We start from the raw sequence: 10368 nt of genomic DNA on the forward strand, positions 1-10368 counted from the left end.
GTTTCACAGAGAAAATGATTGCCAAACTGAGCCAATAAAAGAAGGGAGGAAAGAATGTTCCAGACAGAAAGAACAGTACTAAAAGTGGACAAATATTTAAGATTTATAAGATTTTGTGAGATGTTTGATGTGACGTAGCAGAGAAAAATGGAGGACACATTGTGGAGGGCCTTTAAATTCAGGAATTTAGACTTTATCTTAAGGGTAAAGCTCATAAACTAATAAGCAAAAGAGAGACACATTCTGATTGGCATTTAGACATATCACTTGAGACCTGCTTGGAAAGAGGCCAGACTGGAGGCAAGGAGACCTACTGGAGAGTGTTTCAGCAATCAAGAGGGTACGTGATTGTTCGGTTTAAGGTCATAACGGTAGCAATATTGAGAAGTGGACCACGTTTTAAATATGTAAGCCACAAGATATTTGATATATTTGATATAAGGAGGAAGAGAAAAAAGGATTCAGGGCAGACATTGATATTTCTACAAATTAAATGAAAAAAAACAATAAAAATGAAAGTTTAGACAAAGGGAGATAAAATGAGAACATTTGCTATTTCATGAGAAATGAAGTTAGTTTGAATTCTTAAATCCAGATATTTATAGTTTGAGAAAAGTAAAGTATATTTTTAATAAGACTTGTGGAGAATGGGAGCATGAAATGACTAGCAAAATAAGGAAAGCGTGTCTGACATCACTGAGAATTCAGGTGCTATTGAAAGGGAAGAACCACTGCTGGCAACATCTTGACCTATGATGTGATTTTCACCGCCAGTGCTCAGCCATCCACCTCCTGAGGCATGGAGGGGACCATTAGTTTTATTCAGGATTGATTGTGCTGTGCTGGGAAATGAAACAAAAAAAGTCAGTGGGACAAGGAAGCGGGGGATCTGGTACAGCTGAGAGTTCACTGTTTCAGAAACAGATGTAATGGAATAACTGAGTGAAAGAGTTAAAACTGTGGCTCTCAGCTTGGGTGGCATATTGGCATCACCTGGGGAGCTTTAAGATGTACTGATTCTTGCATGGCACCTCCAGAGATTACAGAAATTCTGATTTAATTAATCTGTGGCCTGGCCTGGGCATCAGGATTTTGGTAATACTAATGTGCAGCCACTGCTGAAAACCATTAAGCTATAAGGATATGAGATTGAAAACTGATTGTTTGGCTTTAATGTTTGAAAGGGAAAGAAGTGATGAGGGATGAAAAGATCGCGGATGTGGCTGAGGAAATGGCTGACTACTGTGGAAGTAAAGTCACTAAAGATGTGTAAATCAAGGACCTGAGTGGGGAGCCACTGAATTATCCACGTGAACACTGAGTTACCCACGGAAACAGCAAAACTTGGAGTGAAGAGGGTTGTGAGTCAAATGCTTAGTTTACATTAATCTTAGATTTAAAACGTAAGGATAAAGCAGATTTTGATGATTCACTTTACAAATTACACAAGATAACTCCTGAAATAAACCTAAAAAGTATTTTAAATGTACTGATAAAATATTTATATAGTTCAAATTTTTAGTTATGAAATAAAAAATAAGATAATTTGTAACACTAAACACACGGTACTAATAAAATTAATTTAGATGAGTCTATTGATGTTTCCAGGAGGAGAAAACACATTATATGGTATCAGTGCCCTATAAAAGAGTATATGGGGAAAAAGCAGCTTCAGTATAGGTAAGTGTCCTTTTATGGGTATGATTTTAACATGAATGAACATGCTTACCCTTTGTTCAGAATTTATGTTCACCTAATAAGAAACTGACTGTTCCTCTTCTCTGATGTTTACCTACCTCAAGCCACCTGTCAAGGTTAGCAGCAGGAAGGCAGAAAATGTTTATCAATTTTTACCTGGTTGCAAAATACAGTCTCCTAGTTGCCACCAGTTGGTCCAAATGAGAAAAAAGTATACTACACTATATACCATTTGACAATGTTACAATAGCACTTTCTCAAAGTTCTGTTAGAAGGTTACCATGTGGATCTTCACAGGACCATTGCATTCAGCAAGACGATCCTAATGAGCAACTTTAGGCACTTCAGTAAATAAATTCTTTTGGTTGTGTTTCAAGAATGATTCAGCTTAAACCAAAATATTTATGTAGTTGACATAATTTGGGCATTTGTTCTTTAAATTTTAAAGTAATATGCCCTTTGGAATTTTAGTACATCTGTAGTACCTTCTTTGTCTTCTAAATTACATGTTACATTTGTTTTCTGGTAAAATATGAAAATTTTTTCCCTCTCTACAGAACTTTTTGGACATGACTGATTAGGAAGCTATCATAGATAGTAATCGGACCATCTTATTTCCCAAGTATCTTTTCACTGTGTAAATACAGTTGTTATGAACTAAATCAATACGAATCTTTCCCTACAGTGATCAAATTCAACTTTTGTTCTGACATCCACCATAAACTGGAATATCATTTTAAAAAGCTCCAAAAAAGACTAGATTGTAACTAAATGTATTTTTTAAATACAAAGAAAAAATATGTAAATCATGAGGAGTATATCAGCAATAGAACCAGAAAGACGAATACTGACATTAGCCCATCTAAGCAGTGTTGAGTAGTACCCATTTCTATTGTAGAAATGCTGCTAAACCTTCAGACCAAACATGTCACTTTATCTGATTCCATGTACACCAAGTACATTTCTGGTTATTTGTGGAAAAGAACACTCTGGATAGAGGACAGGAGTTTTAGGTTATGTTGTCTGTTATATTTCTTACCATCAAGTAACACACTGCTTTCTGATTTATATATTTCAGTGTCTTGTGAGTTTAGTCAGTGTGAGTCATCCAACACATCTGACTTATTGTAGGGTATTGACAAGATTGAGTCTCTGAATCTGTTAAGCTACACCAGAGTGAAATCACCAATGTTGTAATTCTACTTTGTGTGGCCTCTTGGCTTCTTGAAATTTAACCAGCTGCCTTCCCCAACCTCAGTACTTCCAAACTTCCATAATAGAGTTCTTTGTTTATAAGAAGAGATTAGATACAACACAGTTAATAGATAGGCTCTCCTTCTTCAATCAATATGTCTCAATGTGATGGACATCTGAACATTATAATCAAACATTTACATCAAGACTTTCTCCTCCCATGATTCATTTACATATAAAAAATCAGAAGAAATTGCCCTAATTTCAGATTGATTTTTTTATTGTAGCAATGCTTTTACAACAAACAAACATAATTGCTTTCTATAAATGAAAGCATTTTAATAGTGATGAAGAAAAAGGGAGACTATATATAGTGTATGAAGCAAAGTTTTTAAGATATTTTAATGGTATTATGGCATATACCCAGGAATGGACAAACCCTGCACTGCACAGCATTGTTCCTCCATTGGTTGGGAGGCAGGAAGGGTCAGGAGAATCAACACAAGGACCAAGAGGAGAATGAGGATCAAATGATACTTCATTAATATCAGATCAAGCACAAGATCACTTAATACTGTGCTATACTCATAAGGATACGAATAAGCCCTGTGAGAAGCCATAGGCAATGTGCTTTTCCCACTACGTTCTTAATCTCCTACCCTCTCCACTCACACAACATGAATATAAAGTTTGGGATCTTACCACTTTCTGGATAGCTGTATTGACAAAGAAAGTTGAGGAAAGGAGGAGTGACCCTGGATGAAATTACCATAAACTTTATAAAGTGAGAAACAAGAGCTTGTGTCTTTTATTGCGCAGGGACCATCCCCCACATAACTGTGGCCAAACAGGGTGTGGGAGTGAAAGTGGTCAAAGATGATAGGTGGTTTAGCAAGAATGTAGAGGCAGGTTTGGCACAGAGTGGGTGAGCAGAAAACTCCCCTAAGGCCACAATGTAAAGGGAAAAACCACAGGCTTGGTATCAGATAAACCTAAGGACATTATCAGTTCATGGTTAATAAGCTTTATGGTTTCTATATGATCCTCAATTTCTATTTTGTGAAAGGTGAATAGTAATTTCTATTGGAGATATTCTGAAGGTTAAACAAATGGCACAGAGTAGGTACTCAAAAAATGATGGATGTCATTATTAAATATTATGGGAAATTTGTGTGTGGACCATACATAGTTTGTTTAAAGGAGAGGTTATATAAAAAATAAAGCCAGCTCGTAGGCTTGATAGTCATTTATTTAACATTTTCATTTATACTAAAAAGATCTTTAAAATATTTCACTTAAGAATAATTTCATTTGTATGACTACCAAAATCATCCAAACTAATAAGAATTTCATTTATAATTATCTAAGGACTGAATTGTTCTCTCATATATATCCATTTCTATCAACACATAAGAGTTTCTATGAACATTTGGGAATCAATCTAGACATAGTAAATGTATGTTCAACGTACTATACTCATTTAGATAAATATTCTTAGTCAATAGGTCATTTATTTCCTTTTCAGGAAAATATATACAAGCCTTTTTCATTTTCTAAAAATTAATTTTATTCAACATCACCATCCCCTGGGATTTAGTTATGCCAAAGTTTGCATAGCATCAGATTATTTCATCATGGAATTGTGAAATGAAAAGTTGTTCTGCCAAAGCCTCTTGGTAGACAGTAAATGGTGAAATTCAATATGCTCTTATTAATGTATGTATGTCCTTAGTAACTTGTTTTTAAGACAGTAGTGCAGAAGATTACTATGTGATTAAACTTAAGTAAACCTTACTTCACAGTTAAATTTTACCTACCTTCCATGTTCCTTCACGTAAATGTATTTTTATTGATATAATTCTCAAAGCATATGTTTAAAGTGTACAACATATTGATTTGACATGTTTATATATTGCAATATGATTGCCACCATAGTATTAGCTAATACCTCTATTATATCACATAGATATCATTTCTTTTTTGTAGTGCAAATAATTAAGATCGAATCTCTTCGTTTTTTTATTATCTGGAAAGCTTTTTTTTTTTTTTTTTTTTTTTTAATTCTGAAGGACAACTTTTCCATGTTCAGTATTCTCAGTTGTTTGTTATTTTTTGTTGTTGTTTTTCTGTCAGCACCTTGAATATATTGTGACACTTCCTTCTGGGTTCTAAAGTTTCTGCTGAAAAATCTGCTGATAAATCTTATGGGGGTTCTCTTGTACGTAACAAGTTGTTTTTCTCTTGCTGCTTTTAAGATTCTTTCTTTGTCTTTACCTTTTGACAATTTGATTAAAATGTGTCTTGGTATAAGTCTCTTTGAGTTCATCTTATTTGGAATTCCCTGAACTTCCTGAATCTAGATGTCTGTTTTATTTCCCAGGTTAGGGATGTTTTCAGCCATTATTTCTTCAAGTACGTTTTCTTCCATTTTCTCTCTCTCTTCTCCCTCTGGAACCCCAATAATGTGAATGTTGGTCCACTTGATGCTGTCCTGTAAGTTCCTTAAGCTATATTCACTCTTATGCACTTTTTTCTTTTTGCTGCTCTGGTTGGATGAGAACCTTTCCCCTCAGGCCTCAGCCACGAACATAAGCTAAAAGGCCTCTTTCACAGAAAGAGTAGGCTTGTGCTTCTGTCTTCTGCCTCTGTGCTGAGCCCTAAGGAGATAGCCTGTTCAGAACTGTTTCTCTATTTGTTACAATCCTATGGGACTCACGAACAGAAGCCCTGCTGGCCACCAAAGCCAGGTGATCAAGGGGCATCCCCTGGCTGACAGCTGGTGATCAAGAAGTGTCTCCTAGATAGCAGCCACAGTAACTGGGGCACTATGCTTGTTCACATGCTCCTTTCTGGCAGATATCAGTGACCTAGGGTGAGGCAGAGGGAAAGCATTAAGATGGCACCGGCCTTTGGATTGGTGAGTTCAATTTATTTTCACTTAGGATTATTACTGATATGGAAGGACTTATTCATGCTATCTTATTAATTACTTTCTGTTTTGTTATTTTTTGTTGTTTTTTTGTTGTTTTTTTATCTCCATGGTTTCTTTTTCTCTGTTTCTCCCCAACATTGTAAATTGGTAATTTTCCATAGTGGTATGTTGTTTCCCCTTTCTTTATCTTTTATAAATCTATTTTACATTTTTGCTTTGTGGTTACCATGAGGCTTATATAAAATATCTCATAAACAAAACAGCTATTTTAAGCTGATAGCAGCTTAACTTTTATGTCTGACAAATTTTCATGCTTTTACTCCCCCTTTTATAATTTTTATGTCATTTATTTACCTCTTTTTCTATTGTGTATTTGATAACAAATTATATAGCTATAAGTTTTTTAATACTCTTCCCCTTTAACTTAAATACTATAATTAAATGGTTAATACACCATTCTTTTAGAATTTTCTATGTTTGACTGTATATTTACCTTTACTAATGTGTGGTACACTTTCATATGTTTTCATGTCACCAATCAGTTTCTTTTCATTTCAGCTTGAAGAACTCCTTTCAGTATTTCTTGCAAGGTAGCTTTTTTTTTTTATAACCTCTTATTTATTTATATAGAATTCCAATTTAAAAACTATTATTTTGCTTAATCCTTTTAATAACTATGTCAGGAAGACAGGCTAGACTATATTAGCCCTATTATTTAAGCAACAGTAGAAATACTCCATATTTAGTATAAGATAGATCTGGGATATAAACCCTAGGCTTCCATACAACTGCTCTTCTCCCATGACTTTCTGACACATCACTTTAAAGTAATCTGATTTTACAATGCTTTACAGTATAAGGGTAACACGTATTCCTAACAGGGTAACTCTTGAGCCAACAAACCTAATTAATTACCTCATAACCTGGCACATTTTAAAGCACTGTCATACCACTAACTCAATCTCACAGCAATGTCTGAGTGCCCCATGAGCCAAACATGCAGCAACAATAATCTTAAGGGACCAGGGGACACGATGGCTAAATATGTTTTCAAGACTTAACTTAGGCCTGGTACACCCTCACCCACTGCTGAGATAGCAGGTTGAGGCAACTGAGTGACAGGAGCAGAAGAAAGACCCACCTAGGGGTGGACACTGGATATAAACACCAGCCGGATTGGACCCTTTTCAGGTCTAATGTCCCCAGGAGCCCGAGTGTTGGTCTACAATGTCATTACCAGCAGAGTAGAGAGCAATACTTCTGGAGGAGCTGAGTTTAAAACACACAAGGAAGGGTTCCAACTAAGCTTGCCAGGGCCTAAAAGACCAAACAGTGCTAATTTCATCCATGCCAAACCAAGAAAACGGTCTACTCTTCCCTGATTTGGGTTTTCTAAGCAGAGGACTGACCACTGGGGAAACCAGAAAATTCCATCCTGAAGCCCAGCAGAAATGGTGGGGGATTAAAGATGGCACAGGTACTCACACTCTACCACTGTGTTCTTAAGAGGAAACACCCACTGGTTTGTAGGGGAAAAGGTTTTTTGGTGCTTTGGTCTTCCACAAGACATGGAACCAGATTTGCAAGATCAAGCTGGGAACCCATCCTGATAGTGCAGGACTTCATCACATAAAAAGTGCATGGGTCCCTGAGAAGAGTCTACAAACACACTAAACTTCCAAGCAAAAATTTGAGTATGTGCATGTTTTCCTGGGGAAAGGGTCCTTCCCTTCTCACAGATCCAAGAATAAGTTAAAATCCCGAGCTAGAGAAAAGGACTAAGCCCAGTGCAGGCTAAGATGAGGAAGCCACCAGATATACTTACAGCTAGCCATTCCTGAGAACTTGCAAAGTTGTCATGGAAAAGTTAGAACATAGATTCATAGCAGAGACAACTGAGCACTGGTTTTGCACTCTTCTAACTGTATTTCAAGTTCTTTACAAAACAAGGCCTTAGGAAACCCCAGATTCAAGTATGCCCCTGGGCTTGGCTCACTGCCTCCCTGTATTCATGCTTGGGTATTCATTCACCAACATTAAACCCCTGCATAAAGATGTGACGGAACAAGACCCCTCCTCCATGGCATGAGTCCTTTGCTGATTTCAGAGGTAGCAGCAGCAGCCAATGTGTAAAACGCTGGGACTTTTCCTTTGGAATTGGGCTATGATGAGAAGTCCCTACCAGGAATATGGCCGTCTTTTCTCTGACCCTTCCCCTCCAGTTCCTGAAGACAGCAGAAAATAATCTTCTTTGTGGATACTGGATAATAATTCCAAAAAGCAAACACACATGACACATGCTTCCAATGCACTGTGCTTTCAGATATTCTGGGTTTAGTTCAGCTGCCAGATGAGTTGATTGAGGCATTTAGCCAGGTGAGCCCACTTCTTTGAGGAAGCCCACTCTGTTATTTGCAGTGTGGTGGGCCACTGAGAGACAGAAAGGGCACCAGAACCCTGAGATCAGCTGGAAATTCTTCCCTGGGAAGACAATTCCATGAATGAGGTCTTCCAAGCAAATGACACTAACCTTCCCCAAGTGCTCTTCAATCACTGTGTTGTCTGTCAAAAGCATGACTTTATTCTTGACTTTGGTTTGTCCACGTTTCAAGATGAGTTCCTGGACAGACTTCAGATTTGGAAATTGCCAGGTCCCATAAGCGTTTTTATGGTTTCGGGGGGTCACTTTGGGAAAAAAACACCCCTGAAAATCTTCAGGCGAAGCTTTGCAATGGTCCCTGCACCATTAAACTCACCCCATTAATCCTTTGGATGTATACTACAAAGGCCAAGGAATGTTCATCTGGCACTTCCAAACCACAAGGTTTCATTTCTAGTCCTCTGAGACACACCTTGTTACGCTGTTGCCTCCGGGCATGGTGTAGGAACCATTCTAGTCGCTTAAACCTGAGCTCTTTTCCTTTCCTTTCCTTTTCCAAAAGTGCTTGCTTTGCCTGGGTAGATTTGATGGCCTGATAATCCTTTCTCTTTTTTAGGAGATTTTCTGGAACCAAAGGTATCTTTTTTCTTTGCTCTTCCTCTGCCATCTTTCCAATAGCAAGGTAGGTTTAATGGTGATAAACTCCTTCAGTTTTTGTTTGTTTTTTGGAAAAAGTCTATTTCTCCTTTCTATCTGAAGGATAACTACCATGTTTCCCCCAAAATAAGACGGAATCCTAATCTTATGTTAAGTTTTGCTCCAAAAGACGCATTAGGGCTGATGTTTAGGGGATGTCATACTGAAAAATCATGCTAGGGCTTATTTTCCAATTAGGTCTTATTTTCAGGGAAACAGTATGCTGGGTAGAGAATTCTTGGCTGGCAATTTTTTCTTTGCTTATGTCATTCCAGTCTCTCCTGGCTGTGGGTTTCTATTTAGAAATTCGCTCATAGCCTATTGAGGGATCCTTTATAGATCTTAATATATTTCTCTCTGGCTATTTTTAGGACCTCTACTTATCTTTGATTTTTTTACTGCTTCATTATGTCTTGAAAAAGTCCGTTTTGCATTGATATAATAGGGTGATCTGTCTCTCGCCAAATTTGGGACTTCCTCAGCTATCATTTTTTTAAATAAACTTTCTGCCCCTTTCTCCCTCCCTTCTCCTTCCAGAATCCCAATTACTCTAGTAGTATTTTTAATGAAATCCCATACATCATGTACACTTTCTTTGGTCTTTTTCATTTTCTTTTTTTTTTTCCCTTTGTTCTGCTCTAACTGGGTTATGTCCAAATTCCTGTTCTGTAGTTCACTTATTCTGTCTCCCATTTGCTCTACTTTATTGCAGATACTCTCTGTTGATTTTTATTTTATTCATTGAATTCTTCAGCTCCAGAATTTCTGTTTGGTTCTTTATGGTTTCTGTCTCTTTGGTCAAAATCTTATTTTGGCCATGTATTTATTTCCTGACTTTATTGATTTGTTCTGAGTTTCCTTGTAGCTCAATGAGTTGATTCAAAATAGCTATTTTGAGTTCTTTATCAGCTAGATCTCAAAATTCCATGCCTTTGAACTCAGTTATGGGAGAGTTATTATCTTTTTGTGATGATTTCCTTCCTTGATTTTTCATGTTCCTTGTAAATCTGCATTGGCGCTTTTGCATTTGACATATCAGACACCTCCTTAAATCTTTACTAATTGCTTTCAGATTGGGAATACTGTTCATTGGCACAGTCATAACTGGGTTTTCCTCTGCCTTCTGGATTTTTCAGAAGGTAACATGGTAGCTCATGTTTGTAGTTTCTCCCCTACCCACAGATCCTGTACTTTTTTTCTGATAGTATTCCATTTACCAAATTTGCTTTGGCTGCTGCACTCTGGAGCATACACAGAGTGGGGGGAAAGTTTGGGTTTAGCACCCAGGGTGTTAGAGTGCCTTTGGGCCCAGAGGGGAGATCCTCCAGTGAGGTACAATTTCAAGGGAAGTACACCAAGAAGCTGTGGGCAACTTCCTGCTAAAGTCCTTATTCATCAGGAACCATGTCCCTTTAATGTTCTTTGATATTCTTATCTGCCTCTTTCCTGATTTCCTTCCCTCTCCCAT

The 10368-nt window shown here is 37.2% G+C and overlaps 1 pseudogene; it reads right to left on the minus strand.

Moving 5' to 3' along the window:
- Nucleotides 1-8158: 8158 nt before the first annotated feature.
- On the minus strand, nt 8159-8877 carry LOC117025519 (60S ribosomal protein L7-like 1; annotated as a pseudogene).
- Nucleotides 8878-10368: the final 1491 nt, after the last annotated feature.

This window comes from Rhinolophus ferrumequinum, chromosome 8 (genome assembly GCF_004115265.2).
Source record: "Rhinolophus ferrumequinum isolate MPI-CBG mRhiFer1 chromosome 8, mRhiFer1_v1.p, whole genome shotgun sequence".
Classification (NCBI taxonomy): Eukaryota; Metazoa; Chordata; class Mammalia; order Chiroptera; family Rhinolophidae; genus Rhinolophus; species Rhinolophus ferrumequinum.